This window comes from Dendrobium catenatum, unplaced genomic scaffold, assembly GCF_001605985.2.
Source record: "Dendrobium catenatum unplaced genomic scaffold, ASM160598v2 fragScaff_scaffold_1132, whole genome shotgun sequence".
NCBI classification, from domain to species: domain Eukaryota; kingdom Viridiplantae; phylum Streptophyta; class Magnoliopsida; order Asparagales; family Orchidaceae; genus Dendrobium; species Dendrobium catenatum.
This window is the reverse complement of record NW_021319594.1, coordinates 268,327-285,841: the sequence shown is the minus strand read 5'-3', so window position 1 is coordinate 285,841 and position 17,515 is coordinate 268,327. Positions and strand designations below refer to the sequence as shown.

Genomic DNA, 17,515 nt, shown 5'->3' with positions numbered 1-17,515 from the left:
ATTCTCAGTTTCGCCATACTCTATTTGAAACCAATGATTTCTTCATAGCAAAAACACTTGGATTCGTATAGCATAATCAATCTAATTGCAATTTAATAAAATTTATCCATCAGATTTCGAATATATTCTTATCACAGAACACAAATCAATTTTTTTTTCCATTTTAACCAGTCATGAAAACTATGTTTTCAATTGTGACTATTATTTGATATTCAACAACACTAATTAAAATTAACATATATTTGTATGACGATCCAAATCTAAAGATGCACTTTATTTAGATTTGTTCAATAAGCTGAAATTAGTTTCGTGAAGGTGAACGGAAGCAGTCACTTCCCACTTCTGAATGTCACAACGAATGTTTTTTTGGTTTTATGTTACTAAAAACACTTGCTTCAGTTTTCAACGCACCAGAGTAAAAGGCGATAAAAATTGTCATTGCCCTGGCTAGGCAAGTTCTCCATAGCTAGGGCCAACCAAAGGGCTGAATCTACCGCATCATTAGTATTAAACCATTTCAGATTCCACTTTTAAAAAATGGTAAAAATGCATAAACGATGCCGTTGTTGCAATTTAATCTTTCATCAGCGAATGGAAATCCAATCCGGAAATTGTAAACTGTAGTCAGAACCGGTCATCACGGAAGTGGTGTGGTAATGGTTGCAATAGTGAAGATTTTCTAGAACATCTATCATATGGATACACGCCATCCATTAATTAGCAGGGAGCGATCTAGCATATCATCATCATCATTAACCTGCCGCAATCCTCTTTCTTTGTTCAAACTTGTTAAGAGTTGAGTTAACAAGCATTTAAGTACAGCATTTCTGCTCTAACATAAATAATTGCAAGCATTTTAAGGTGTTTTTCATGGTAATACAAACTTAAAGAAAAGCAAATAATAATTGACTCTCTTAATATATCAATTAGATTCAACATTCCTAGTTGTTTGAGTCACGCCCCGTTTAAGCCCCCTTCTAGTCACCCATGAGGCGTAACAAAGATGGACAACCTAAGCAGACTCATTTGCCACCAACACCCATCATGAATTTACTAATAGAATTGAGCGAGTGAAAAATAGTTCTACTAAATCGTAACAAAATATATCTTATCCATTAATAGATTTTCTCATACTCATTGGTATAGAAGCGTGCACAATTTAAACCATCAAAAAATATTATAAAGCTTCTAAGACTTTCATAGAAAATTTATACATATGTGAAGTCTTTAATTCATATCATGTTTATTTTTCTACATTACATCCCGTAATTATACATCCACCGATAATCCAGGGGTACAAAATAATTGGGTTAGCTACCTATAGTCCCACTTGTACAAGAAGAAGGTAATAATATGCATGATGAACTTTTGACCTAAAATGAGCATTTTTTTTATAAATATAATTAGCTGAATGTAGTGATAACTTCTAAGAAAATTGGCTTTGAAATTTAAATATATCAGACATAATTTCAATCCAATAGCATGAAAAAATGTAAGAAGATTGAATGCATCTGTAAAATTTTAGATTATGAAATGCATGCTACTTATCAATTTACTACACCGTTTTCATTTTTATTTTCATTAACACCCATTTATTTCCTTAGAAACGCCATATAATATTATAGGCATTTGACACATTAATATCATTGTTCGTCATCTAACTTGTCAGCCCAAAAACCACTAATAAAGTTTGGACAATCCAAAATGGTAATTATCAATGAACCATCGACCTCAAGGTTGAACCTTATAGTATCAACTTTCTAGGATTGATAGTTGTGAATCTTTTCTTTTTCTCTATAGAGACTCGTCTCGTTATAACTTTTACCTCCTGCGCAGCTCATCATAGTTTGTCAACCTATCTCACATGTCATGACTGTTCATTAACTTCTTTCAATTTAATATTATCATCATTCATATTTAAAATTACATTGTTTAGCATCAATAGTCATATTTTATCACTTTTTTTCTATTTAACATGCATCAATGGTCAACATGACAAGAAAAATTCATTATCTATGCACTTCAATAAAAAATTTAAACATCTTTGACTTAAAATATCTTGAATTTCTTAAAACAAGTGACCTCATAAAAATTCATTACACTTATTAAAATCATCATGTCATGCTCAATATGAAGAAATACTTGCAATTCAATGAAATTATAGAATTTAACAATTATTAAATCCTAAGAAATATTTACTCATGACGTTAGAGAATGAGTATCTCACCTAAATTATAAGATCATCTTCTATCACATGGACATCTTATTCTTTCGTAAACAACCTAATAAGATTAATTTTTAAAATTTAAGATAAATTCTTAATTTGCCTCATCGAAACTAAATTAATTAACATTAAAAAATATTTACATCATTGGTCGTCATCTGGCCCATCGGCTTTACAAACCACTAATAAAGTTTGGACAATCCAACAAAGCAATTATTAATGGCTCTTCGACCTCAAGGCTTAACCTAATAGCATCAACTTTCTAGGATCAATAGTTAAGAATCTCCTCTTTTTTTCTATGCAAGCTCATCTCATCAGAACTTCTACCTTCCCTGCGCAGATCATCATAGTCTGACAACATATCTTGCATGACATGACCATTCATTAACTACTTTTAATTTAATATCATCATTATTAATCTTTAAAATTATATTGTTTAGCATTAATATTAACCTGTTATCACTTGATCAATTTAACAAGCATCAAGGGTTGACATGACAAAAAAAGTCAATGTTTATGCACTTCAATGAACAATTTAATCCTCCGATTTAAAATATCTTAAATTTCTTTAAATAAGTGATCCCATAGAAATTTATTAGACTTATTAAAATCATCATTTCATGCTCCATATAAAGAAATAACTATTTGCAATTCAATAAAATTATAAAATTTAACAATTATTAAGTTCTAAGAAATATTTGCTCTTGAATCTAGAAATTGAGTAACGCACCAAAATTATAGGATCGTCTTGAGAATGAATATCCTGATTTATATCACCTCAACGTCTTGCTCTTTCGTAAACAATCTAATAAGAACAATTTTCTAACTTTGAGATAAATTTCTAATTTAGCTCATCGAAACTAAATCAATTAAATTCAAATAATTTTTTTGACTCAAAGTGCTTTCTCCTTATTCAAACCTTCAATCCTTATAAACTCAAATCAAAACTCAATTTGTAAAAGAAAATATTAAATTAGGATTCTTACCAAATGTTTTGATTTCTCTACTTCCCCTTTTCTTCATCTTTCTTCCTCTCCCTTTTCCTCTTATTCTCCTTCCCTTTATCTTCTTCTTTCTTCTCTTGCCCTTTCTCTTCTTTCTTTCTACCCCTCCTCTTCTTATCTTCTCTTCCCTTACTCTTCTTTTATTTTTTCTTCCTCCCCACTTTTTTTTTTGTTTCCTTCTTTGTTTTTTGTACCAAACTCCATTCTCCCTTCTTTTACTTTTTTTTCCTTCTCCTCCTTTTCTTCTTCTCTTCATCTCTTCTTCATCTCCTCTTCTCTTCTTCCTTTCTTTCCTTTCTCCTCTTCTATTCTTTCTTTCTTTCCTTTCTTCCATTCTTCATCCTTTTTTTTGCTTCATTGTTACATGTACCAAGAGCTCTCCTCCTTTTATGTCCTATTTTCCCTCCACATGCCAGTTAAGTGGAATGGGATAAGGATGATTTAGGACTAGCATGGATTATTAGGCAATAATTATTAGTAGATAAGAATTAACATTTAATTCAATTTAATACTCTCCACAAATCTGCCAATGCCAAAATGGAAGGATGGATAAGGATAAAAATGGAGAAGGGTGAAATTGGAATAGATAGGAGTAAGCATGACAATTGATCAATTATGTAATTAAACTATCCTACAAACTATTCCTATCATTAATTTATGGATTTATCCTCAGACGACAATGAATTTTGGAATATTCCATTTTTTTTCTACAGCATATTAATTTGTGCAATGCTAAAATTAAAATGAAACTTTAGGAAATTATATAATTTTTAAATTAATGTATATATAATATTATTCTTAATTATTTGTATATACTTCTACATATCAAAACGATCAAAATCAAATGTAAAATTATATACAAATAGTTTCGATGATTTTTGAGATGCACAAAAAGTCTGGTATAGTTTTAAAAAAAAATTATCTCGCATTTTTTTGATAAATTTGAGTGTTACAGTTTGTTGGAGAACGAACTCTTACTGGAGACAAGCCTTTATTTTCTAGATGTCTTCCTACAAATCGGAAAGTTGCCTAACAGTCTTCCAATAGCTATGAGTGAATTTATATGTAGTATGCCAGTTTATCGCACAAGCACCCAAGGTGACAAAGCCAAGCTTGGCGATGGGCACTCCATTCAAATCTTCCTCCGAAGTGGCTAAGTGAAATAGTGAACTATTCCCTCCATGTTGTATGCCTTCCTAGAGGAATGGATAGGACCTTCGAGGAACTTGGCTTCAAGTCCTCAACAGTGTCAAGAGTCATCACAACCTTCTTCTTCTTTAACTTCTCCTCTGAGGGTGGGATGATGCTCTTCGCTTTACTCACTGAGAGTTTTGGCACAAACACCTACTTGGTTTTCCTCCTCACCAAGTCCTCGTCTGTGACATTTTAGGATCTAATAGAATGATTTAAATCCTAAACCTATAATTAAAAACTCTCAACCACCACTAGAGAACCATAGCCACTATAAAATCTAAAATATACAAGCACTTTTGCACATTTCATTTCATCAAAATATGAGTGAAATAATCCAACTAACTTCCAATCATCTATACATCAAAAGTAATTAAGACGGAATTACAAATGTAATACCTCAATCGCTCAAACTAGAAGATCCTCCCTCTACCCCTTTCTCTACTTCACTGGGCTTTTACCTTTCCCTGAAATGTCAGAAAATTTATGGAATGAACACAACCGACTCAGTAGACTTCTTTCCCTAATCCATTGCAAATATCGATATCCAAATTAAAATACTAGATTGCAATATAATTAAAAATATATAAAGAGTAAATGAAGTACTATTAAAATACAATTTTATGAGGTTTCTATGTATACTAGAAGTTATTGCTTAAACTTATAAATCCACTTTCACAGAGGTTCAAGATACATCACAGAATGTTTGCTATCAAAAATTCATTTGTACTTGACTTTCATAATTCATCAGAATTAAAAAATTTCTAACATTCAGTTTAGAATATTACTTATACTTAATTCATTAATATATATGAAATGCAACAATTATAATGCATGTCTGGATGTCAGCTTATAACTCCACTTGCACTTATTTCTCCCTTTGATATTCCACACCTCCATATAGCAAGTGGATCAGAACAAAACATATAGTGCCAATATCAGAATAGTGTCAATATCACTTATTTTCAGCAAGTAGGGCCAGAATCTCTCCCATATTCACACTAGGCATATAGGATCAGAACAAAACATATAGTGCCCTTGTAACATATCAGATAGTGCATTTTTTCACATATCAGAATATCTCTAATGTCATGTTATAAACAGTGTAGATGCAAATGCAGCAGTAATTAAATTAATATTCCAATGCAATACTCAGATGATACATGAATTCGCCATTGCATGTATAACATTATACCACTAAACTTTGTTAGTTCAACTTCCAACTTCAGAGAGATTCATATGAACACTTCAAGATTTTTTATATAACTATTGCAATTACCATAAAAATATCAATCAAATCATAAACACATAAATTCACATTCGAAAAACCAACATGAGAAAATGAGATTTTTTACAGTCAAACCGTTCATAGTAAAGCATATAACAACATATTAAAAGTTACATTGTGAAAACGTCGTAATATCTTAGAGAAATACAATTTTATTCTTAACATTTTATAAGACTACTATAATTGAAATAAGAGATATGAGTTCGGAAGTCTATCTTGCTCTACGAAATCCAATTGGTCTGACGAACGAATCCTAAATTTTAGCCGCCAAAATCTCACTTTTCTTTTCTTCCTCCTCTCCTTCTCTCCTTCTCTCCTCTCCTTCTCTCTTCTCCAACAATGGTGGCCAGGGTGAGGGAATTAACAAATGATTTTAGATATTTCATTATTTTAAAAATCACTAATTCGACATAGTGCTGTGGCACTAGAACGTCAATGCCACGGTGCTAAACCGAATCTTCTAGCTTCCTTAAGAATCTTCTAGATTCCTTATGAATCTTTCCAAACAAAGAGCAGGGCATCATGGTGGCACGACCCAGCACCGCAACGCACATTTAAAACCATTTTTTTCACTAGAGAGCTCAATGATATGGTGCTACCATGTTGGCACCATGACACTCCCAAAGAAAAAAATTAAATGAATAAAAATTTGCTTCTCAGTACAACTCTTGGTTCACTTAAGGCTTTCTTAAACACTCTAGAACTTATACTTATCATTTAAATCAAAATTAAATAAGCATCATGTGGGCTCCGAAAATTCGACCCCGGCCTCCAGTACTGCTTCTTTTCTTCGAGGGAGTTTTAACAGAATTAAATTTTGGGATTAATTTTGGAAGACATATGAGCTTGTAGACGGAAATTGTAAACTGTAGTCAGAACCGGTCATCACGGAAGTGGTGTGGTAATGGTTGCAATAGTGAAGATTTTCTAGAACATCTATCATATGGATACACGCCATCCATTAATTAGCAGGGAGCGATCTAGCATATCATCATCATCATTAACCTGCCGCAATCCTCTTTCTTTGTTCAAACTTGTTGAGAGTTGAGTTAACAAGCATTTAAGTACAGCATTTCTGCTCTAACATAAATAATTGCAAGCATTTTAAGGTGTTTTTCATGGTAATACAAACTTAAAGAAAAGCAAATAATAATTGACTCACTTAATATATCAATTAGCTCAACATTCCTAGTTGTTTGAGTCACGCCCCGTTTAAGCCCCCTTCTAGCCACCCATGAGGTGTAACAAAGATGGACAGCCTAAGCATAATCATTTGCCACCAACACCCATCATGTCTTTACTAATAGAATCGAGCGAGTGAAAAATAGTTCTACTAAATTGTCACAAAATATATCTTATCCATTAATAAATTTTCTCATACTCATTGGTATAGAAGCGTGCACAATTTAAACCATCAAAAAATATTATAAAGCTTCTAAGACTTTCATAGAAAATTTATACATATGTGAAGTCTTTAATTCATATCATGTTTATTTTTCTACATTACATCCCGTAATTATACATCCACCAATAATCCAGGGGTACAAAATAATTGGGTATAGCTACCTATAGTCCCACTTGTACAAGAAGAAGGTAATAATATGCATGATGAACTTTTTACCTAAAATGAGCATTTCTTTTATAAATATAATTAGCTGAATGTAGTGATAACTTCTAAGAAAATTGGCTTTGAAATTTAAACATATCAGACATAATTTCAATCCAATAGCATGAAAAAAATGAAAGAAGATTGAATGCATGTGTCAAATTTTAAATTATGAAATGCATGCTACTTATCAATTTACTACACCGTTTTCATTTTTATTTTCATTACCACCCATTTATTTCCTTAGAAACTCCATATAATATTATAAGCATTTGACACATTAATATCATTCTTCATCATCTAACTTGTCAGCCCAAAAACCACTAATAAAGTTTGGACAATCCAAAATAGTAATTATCAATGAACCATCGACCTCAAGGTTGAACCTTATAGTATCAACTTTCTAGGATCGATAGTTGTGAATATTTTCTTTTTCTGTATAGAGACTCATCTCTGACGAGGTCATCGATAAGAGATTTCGGCGCGTCTATCAGAGACGACCACGGAGATCGACGGCTATGATGGAGAGCCTCTATTATTGATTTTATTTGTACTAGCAGTTTATATGTTATGCATTTATTTTCTTAGTTTTCCCATTTTACCCTGAGGGTATTAGTTGCTCTTGTAGCCCCAAGGGGCATTTTAGACTTTTGCATTTACTTTTATTTGGAGCCTATTTATATGGCCCCTTGTATCTTGTATGAGATTATTGAATGATTGAATGAAAAAAATTTCTTATGCTTTGTTCTCTTTGTGAGCTCAATGTCGTAGAGATCTCTTAGTGAGTTCTTCGTGATCTTTTTGTGAGTTCACTTGTAGAAATCGATCAAGGTTTGAAAATTCTTAACCCTTTGTCTCTCCGCCACCAAATACCTCAAGCAGAGAAGAGAAAGCAAGAAGCCAAACTCCGGTTGCCGCCGTCCCTAGATCCACCCGCCGGCCCTCATAGCTTCACCGGCCGGCCTCCTGGCCGCCAGCCTCCCTTTTCTTTCTCCACCACCTCCGTTACCTCTCCCTCTCCGACCCTTCACTGAAATTTGAATCTCCAATTTCAATTTCTTTCCTAATTTAGAAATTCTATTTATGGAAAGTTTTTGAATAAGATCCAAATTGAAATTAAATTTGTTTGGATTTAATTCCAGATTTTCCTAGTCATCTTCTATCTTTGGAAACCTCTCCCCCCTCCACCGAATTCCCTCTCCCTGCCTAGTTGTACCGCCGGCTTACCCCTCCTGGGTTGAATTCCATTAATTAGGTATTTAATTCTCCCCTAATTTGAAATATTATTCAAGTCCAAATTTCGTTTCCCTCCAATTACACTTAAACTGAAAAGTAATTTCAGTTTTCCAATTTCTACCCCTATTCTCTCTACCACCGGCTCCCCTTAACCCTCCCCCTAATTGATTTTCATTTAATGCAATGATTACATTAATTGGAAACTCAAAATCCCTAATTCTTCCCTCCCAATTACATCAAACTGAAATTAAACTTTAGTTTTGATCTCAAGCAAACCCGCCCCTCACCCTTGCTCCACCGCCGGCCCGCCTCTTCCATCTCCAAGCCGCCGCCCCTCTCTCCCCCATTGGGGATCTTCTTGCGGCGGACCACCCGTATTCACTTGCAAGAATGCATGGACGAACCCGAGTGGAACTTCGGGTTTGAGTACGACAACAACGGAAGGGTCAACATCCTCAGATCTCAGTTCTTCGACGTCGGCTTCGACTTCGACGACACCGTCGAAGAATACTTGGACTGGATCCTACCAACGCTAGTGGATTCCATCGACGACCACTTCTCCGTCTACACGTGGATCATCAAAGGTCGAGCTACCGTGCCCCCTCCACCTCCGAGATCCTTCCCCACGGCGACGTTCCTTGGCTCCTCCCTCCTCGTGACAACCTCAATACTAGTTTGGACGATCTTCCGCCGCTCAACCTAGTCTTCGTAGGAAAGAGAGAAAAAAGCCTCAAGGTGTGAACAACTCCGTATTAATTGTGGGATTTTTATTTACTAGCCTTAGCTTTATGTTTTCCTTTGCGTTTGTTTAAATAGTTTGGCTATCTTGTTGAAATTTCTTTGCCTAGCAAGTTGAACATCACGAATTCCTTGTAATCGAATTAACTTTGATACATGATTATATAATTGGTTGAGCTAGAATTTAATTCTATTTTAACTCTTGTGTAACTCCATCCATGCATCACATCAATCTCATTATAACTTTTACCTCCTGTGCAGATCATCATAGTTTGTCAACCTATCTCACATGACATGACTGTTCATTAAGTTCTTTCAATTTAATATTATCATCATTCATATTTAAAATTACATTGTTTAGCATCAATAGTCATATGTTATCACTTTTTTTCTATTTAACATGCATCAATGGTCAACATGACAAGAAAAATTCATTATCTATGCACTTCAATAAAAAATTTAAACATGTTCGACTTAAAATATCTTGAATTTCTTAAAACAAGTGACCTCATAAAAATTCAATACAGTTATTAAAATCATCATGTCATGCTCAATACGAAGAAATACTTGCAATTCAATGAAATTATAGAATTTAACAATTATTAAATCCTAAGAAATATTTACCCATGACGTTAGAGAATGAGTATCTCACCTAAATTATAAGATCATCTTCTATTACATGGACATCTTATTCTTTCATAAACAACCTAATAAGATTAATTTTTTAAATTTAAGATCAATTCTTAATTTTCCTCATCAAAACTAAATTAATTAACATTAAAAAATATTTACATCATTGGTCGTCATCTGGCTCATCGGCCCTAAAACCACTAATAAAGTTTGGACAATCCAACAAGGCAATTATTAATGGCTCTTCGACCTCAAGGCTTAACCAAATAGCATCAACTTTCTAGGATCGATAGTTAAGAATCTCCTCTTTTTTTCTATGCAAGCTCATCTCATCAAAAACTTCTACCTTCTCTGCGCAGATCATCATAGTCTGACAACATATCTTGCATGACATGACCTTTCATTAACTACATTTAATTTAATATCATCATTATTAATATTTAAAATTATATTGTTTAGCATTAATATTCACCTGTTATCACTTGATCAATTTAACAAGCATCAAGGGTTGACATGACAAAAAAATTCAATGTTTATGCACTTCAATGAACAATTTAATCCTCCTTGATTTAAAATATCTTAAATTTCTTTAAATAAGTGATCCCAAAGAAATTTATTAGAATTATTAAAATCATCATTTCATGCTCAATATAAAGAAATAACTATTTGCAATTCAATAAAATTATAAATTTTAACAATTATTAAGTTTTAAGAAATATTTGCTCTTGAATTTAGAAATTGAGTATCGCACCAAAATTATAGGATCGTCTTGAGAATGAATATCCTGATTTCTATCACCTCAACGTCTTGCTCTTTCGTAAACAATCTAATAAGAACAATTTTCTAACTTTGAGATAAATTTCTAATTTAGCTCATCGAAACTAAATCAATTAAATTCAAATAATTTTTTTGACTCAAAGTGCTTTCTCCTTATTCAAACCTTCAATCCTTATAAACTCAAATCAAAACTCAATTTGTAGAAGAAAATATTAAATTAGGATTCTTACCAAATGTTTTGATTTCTCAACTTCCCCTTTTCTTCATCTTTCTTCCTCTCCCTTTTCCTCTTATTCTCCTTCCCTTTATCTTCTTCTTTCTTCTCTTGCCCTTTCTCTTCTTTCTTTCGACCCCTCCTCTTCTTATCTTCTCTTCCCTTACTCTTCTTTTATTTTTTCTTCCTCCCCACTTTTTTTTTTGTTTCCTTCTTTGTTTTTTGTACCAAACTCCATTCTCCCTTCTTTTACTTTTTTTCCTTCTCCTCCTTTTCTTCTTCTCTTCATCACTTCTTCATCTCCTCTTCTCTTCTTCCTTTCTTTCCTTTCTCCTCTTCTATTCTTTCTTTCTTTCCTTTCTTCCATTCTTCATCCTTTTTTTTGCTTCATTGTTTCATGTACCAAGAGCTCTCCTCCATTTATGTCCTATTTTCCCTCCACATGCCAGTTAAGTGGAATGGGATAAGGATGATTTAGGACTAGCATGGATTATTAGGCAATAATTATTAGTAGATAAGAATTAACATTTAATTCAATTTAATACTCTCCACAAATCTGCCAATGCCAAAATGGAAGGATGGATAAGGATAAAAATGGAGAAGGGTGAAATTGGAATAGATAGGAGTAAGCATGCCAATTGATCAATTATGTAATTAAACTATCCTACAAATTATTCCTATCATTAATTTATGGATTTATCCTCAGACGACGATGAATTTTGGAATATTCCATTTTTTGCTACAGCATATTAAATTTGTGCAATGCTAAAATTAAAATGAAACTTTAGGAAATTATTTAATTTTTAAATTAATGTATATATAAATTATTCTTAATTATTTGTATATACTTCTATATATCAAAACGATCAAAAATCAAATGTAAAACTTTATACAAATAGTTTCGATGATTTTTGAGATGTGCAAAAAGTCTGGTATAATTTTAAAAAAAAAAATTATCTCGCATTTTTTTGATAAATTCGAGTGTTACAGTTTGTTAGAGAACGAACTCTTACTGGAGACGAGCCTTCATCTTCTAGATGTCTTCCTACCAATCGGAAAGTTGCCTAACAGTCTTCCAATAGCTATGAGTCAATTTATATGTAGTATGCCAGTTTATCGCACAAGCACCCAAGGTAACAAGCCAAGCTTGGCGATGGGCACTCCATTCAAATCTTCCTCCAAAGTGACTAAGTGAAATAGTGAATTATTCCCTCCATATTGTATGCCTTCCTAGAGGAATGGATAGGACCTTCGAGGAACTTGGCTTCAAGTCCTCAACAGTGTCAAGAGTCATCAAAACCTTCTTCTTCTTTAACTTCTCCTCTGAAGGTGGGATGACGCTCTTCGCTTTACTCACTGAGAGTTTTGGCACAAACACCTACTTGGTTGTCCTCCTCACCAAGTCCTCGTCTATGACATTTTAGGATCTAATAGAATGATTTAAATCCTAAACCTATAATTAAAAACTCTCAACCACCACTAGAGAACCATAGCCACTATAAAATCTAAAATATACAAGCATTTTTGCACATTTCATTTCATCAAAATATGAGTAAAATAATCCAACTAACTTCCAATCATCTATACATCAAAAGTAATTAAGACGGGATTACAAATGTAATACCTCAATCGCTCAAACTAGAAGATCCTCCCTCTACCCCTTTCTCTACTTCATTGGGCTTTTACCTTTCCCTGAAATGTCAGAAAATTTACGGAATGAGCACAACCGACTCAGTAGACTTCTTTCCCTAACCCATTACAAATATTAATATCCAAATTAAAATACTAAATTGCAATATAATTAAAAATATAGAAAGAGTAAATGAAGTACTAGTAAAATACAATTTTATGGGGTTTCCATGTATACTTGAAGTTATTGCTTAAACTTATAAAGCCACTTTCATAGAGATTCAAGATACATCACGGAATGTTTGCAATCAAAATTTCATTTATACTTGACTTTCATAATTCATCAGAATTCAAAAATTTCTAACATTCAGTTTAGAATATTACTTATACTTAATTCATTAATATATATGAAATGCAACAATTAGAATGCATATGTCTGGATGTCAGCTTATAACTCCACTTGCACTTATTTCTCCCTTTAATCTTCCACACCTCCATATAGCAAGTGGGGTCAGAATCAGATGAGAATAGTGCCAATATCACTTATTTTCAGCAAGTGGAGCCAAAATCTCTCCCACATTCACACTAGGCATATAGGATAAGAACAAAACATATAGTGCCCTTGTAACATATCAGAGAGTGCATTTTTTCACATATCAGAATATCTCTAATGTCATGTTATAAATAATGCAAATGCAAATGCAAATGCAGCAGTAATTAAAATTAAATTATTATTCCAATGCAATACTCAGATGATACATGAATTCGCCATTGCATGTCTAACATTATACAACTAAACTTTGTCAGTTCAACTTCCAACTTTAGAGAGATATTCATATAAACATTTCAAGATTTTTTATATAACTATTGCAATTACCATAAAAATGTCAATCAAATCATATACACATAAATTCACATTCAAAAACCAACATGAGAAAATGAGATTTTTTATAGTCAAACCGTTCATAGTAAAGCATATAACAACATATTAAAAGTTACATTGTGAAAATGTAGTAAAATCTTAGAGAAATATAATTTTATAAGACTACTATAATTGAAATAAGAGATATGAGTTCGGAAGTCTATCTTGCTCTACGAAATCCAATTGGTCTGATGAACGAATCCTAAACTTTAGCCGCCAAAATCTCACTTCTCTTTTCTTCCTCCTCTCCTTCTCTCCTTCTTTCTTCTCTAGCAATGGTGGCTAGGGTGAGGGAATTAACAAATGATTTTAGATATTTCATTATTTTAAAAATCACTAATTCGACATAGTGCTGTGGCACTAGAACGTCAATGCCACGGTGCTAAACCGAATCTTCTAGCTTCCTTAAGAATCTTCTAGATTCCTTATGAATCTTTCCAAACAAAGAGCAGGGCATCATGGTGGCACGACCCAGCACCGCAACGCACATTTAAAACCATTTTTTTCACTAGAGAGCTCAATGATATGGTGCTACCATGCTGGCACCATGACACTCCCAAAGAAAAAATTAAATGAATAAAAATTTGTTTCTTAGTACAACTCTTGGTTCACTCAAGGCTTTCTTAAACACTCTAGAACTTATACTTATCATTTAAATCAAAATTAAACAAGCATCATGTGGGCTCCGAAAATTCAGACCCGACCTCCAGCACTGCTTCTTTTCTTCGAGGGAGTTTTAACGGAATTAAGTTTCAGGATAAATTTTAAAAGGCATATCAATTTGTAGATAAGACAATACCCAGAGATTTCGCCCTCGTTTTGCGAGGACTTTATGATCTGAGTTCTGGTTTCCTATAGGCGCAAGCCCCTATAGTTAATTACCTCTCCTAATAATGAGAGAGAACTTTTGATTAAGGTTAGCCGTAAATCAGATACATAAAGATATGTGTTATCTGGCATAGAATAGCAGCAAGGGGTTGAAAATTGAAGAGTTTGATATTTAAAATATGTAATTTCACCATCTTGCACTTAAAGTGGATGATGGGGGAATGGATGGACCCGATCAAGATCTCATGATTCCGTCGTCCCGGACCATCGTGGTCCCTGGTCTATTTAGTCAAAGGAGGTAGTCGACCCAACCTAACAGAAGGATCCTTGTCAGCAGCTATGAGTTGCTTCGTCCAAGGGGACCTTGTAGACATGTGGTGGATGTTTATCTAAGGGGACAAATTTGAATCGACTTTAGCTAACAAAGCTTTGAGCCCTATCGATTATATCATATTAATTAATATCTCAAGAACTTGATGCTACTAAGGAACGTGTTGGCTCTGGCAATAACCAGTATTTCTTGGTGCCATTTGACAACAAAATCACTCAGTTTATTTGACGGCAAAATCACTAGCAAAATCAGGTTTCATAGGCTTTATACATAACTGTTTATCCTGTGATGCCATTTGATGGCAAAATCACCGGTCAGAGGACACGTACCACGTCATTACTGGTAGGAGATTATTTGATAATGGATCATAGTGATAGTTTCAACTAGGGATTAGCTTCATGTGAGCTGAAGTAAATTTTAATTTGTTCACCACAGCAAACTATTGCGGAGGGTGGATAGATTTTGCTTTAAGCATTGATGGTTGAATTGTGATTTTAAATATCTTGGCTTTTTTGGATTTTTTTAATTTTCTAGGAGTTTGAGTGGCATTAAATGTTGGAATCACCCCTCCGGTTGAGATCTACATTCAACATGGCCATCATCGGGGCGACGTTAAAGTCATTTATATTTTCATAGGAATTTAAATTTTGTGGAAGTTTGGAAGCATTTGAAATGGTTGGAGTTAACCCCTCCAGTAGAGATTTTCATTCAACGCAGTCATCATGGGGTGACTTTGAGGTCACTTAAAAATATTTGAATTTTGTGGAAGTTTGAGGGCATTTTGAATAGGTTGGAGTTAACCCCTTCAATTGAGATCTTTGTTCAACACGACCATCATCGAGTATTTTGGGGTCATTTTCATTTGAAAATATTTGCATTTTGTGGATGAGCCTTGTCGACTCTATCAAGCTGTCGATAAAGGATCAGGTTTTATAGGCTTTATACATTTATTGATGAATTTTCTTTGTTGGAGGCCTTGAAGGTCTTATATGAACATATAAAATAGATATTCCGGTCGACATCCTGATCGTATATCTATTTGATAGTTCGAGCTGTGTCGACTCCTAGTTATCCATATAGAAGGATCGGACTTGAACTACGTTCATTTATTGACCCGCGTAGCATTCATAGATGTCACGTGTGTTCCTATGGCACGCTCGTCGGCGTTCATACGGGTTTTATGATTGCACTTGCCCCCTTTTGTGTACCTATGTGTATACAAATTACGATGTATATACGAGGGCATTTTAAGATGTTTGCACGCAATACAAAGGGAGTTCGACTGCATAAGTGACTATTATTACTGAATGCGCCGGGCTTTATTTTAGGCTTTGTTGACGCCTTCTGTCTGCTTGTACGAAGGTTGCATGAGAGCATTGTATGTGATGCAAGACTTCCATCACCACCCTTCTAATTCATGGTTCAATTGTTATATGCATGAAGAAATCCTTACAACAATTTATAGGAGCTCACAAGTAGGCTATAACATGTTCTTTACTCGTCTTAGCAAGGAATCTATTGTGCTCATTATGGTCTTAGTCATGTAAACTTGTAAGAAGTCTTATTGCCTTCATTAAGAGCCCTTCCAAATGAATTAGTATATCCTTTGAGGGGTTCTTCTTTGTTGGTGCCTTCGAGCTCTCTTCACAAGTTTATAAGTTAACCAATATGAACATCAGAGGCTTTATGTTGCTTGTGTATGGGCTATGGTGAGCATTACAAATCTTTCAATCTCCTTGGGAATAAATCGTAGCTTGCATGACGAATTTTCATCAGAAACCTTTACTTACAATAGACTGCATACTCCTTTTATCTTTCGTTATTTGAGAGTTTCCGCCCACAAGTTTATGTTGAAGGCTAGTTCACTACAAATGGTATGCAAAAATTTACTTATCACCGATCATTTGATTGTTCCATATACATGTGTCGCCGTCATGTTGAATGTTATAAGCCTTCTAATGTCACATGAAGATGACTTAAAATCTTGTATGATGAATTCGCTTGATTGACACTTGCATCCCAATGGAAGTGACAATATGATGTTATGGGTTATAAGCATGCCATTGTATCTTTTCCTTGATCCTTATCTTGCATTTCAATTGAGGTAATCACTTTGGCAAATTACAAGTTTTATTTTGAGTTGTGCTTCAAGTTTAATTATGCTCAAACTTCCTTGTTGTTCAATTCGAGTTCAAAGAAAGTTCTTCATTGTTAATTGATTGAGTTCAGTATGAGTCAAGTTCTTTGTTTTGTTGCTCAAGTCCAGTTCATGCTCGAGTTCCTTGTAGTCTTCTTGAGTTCAAACTCAATTCAAGTTCAAGTCTTTTGTGGTTCAAGTCAACTTTGAGTCCTTTTTCAGTTCAAGTCTAGTTCATGTAATGTTAAAATTAGATCCAAGTCCAAATTCTTTATTTTCATTTTACTTAGGTTCAAGTATTTTATAAATCATTTTGTGTCCGAATACAAGTCCAAGTCCAAGTCCTCTATTCACTAAAATTTTGGCTACCTCATCGTAGGCATTGCACCTAGTTCCCTCCCACCACACTAAGAAAAGCGTGCATAAGGGGTCCCTCAACGCGTTGCAAAACGCCGAAAACAGGACTTTTTGGAGGATTACCCGCCTCGCTGCTAGCACCGCAACGAACTTCCTTCCACCATGCTAAGAAAAGCACGCATGGGTGATTATTTGCCGCGTTGCAAGCGCTGAGGGTGAGTTTTTTTAAGTTTAGGAGGTTATACCTTGGTGAGGGGGACATCGATGGAATTGGCACGCAGATCGATGCAAAGAAAATATCTATTTACTTTCTCTTGTATTAATTATAATTAATTACTAATTAATTATAACTAATTAGAATTAATATTAATTATAATTAGTTACAATTTAGAATTAATTAATA

General features: G+C 33.9%; 1 protein-coding gene across 2 annotated transcripts in view; it reads right to left on the bottom strand.

Moving 5' to 3' along the window:
* Positions 1 to 17,515, bottom strand: part of LOC110110988 (chloride channel protein CLC-d) — a 76,671-nt gene that overhangs the window by 55,687 nt on the left and 3,469 nt on the right. The window lies entirely within an intron of this gene.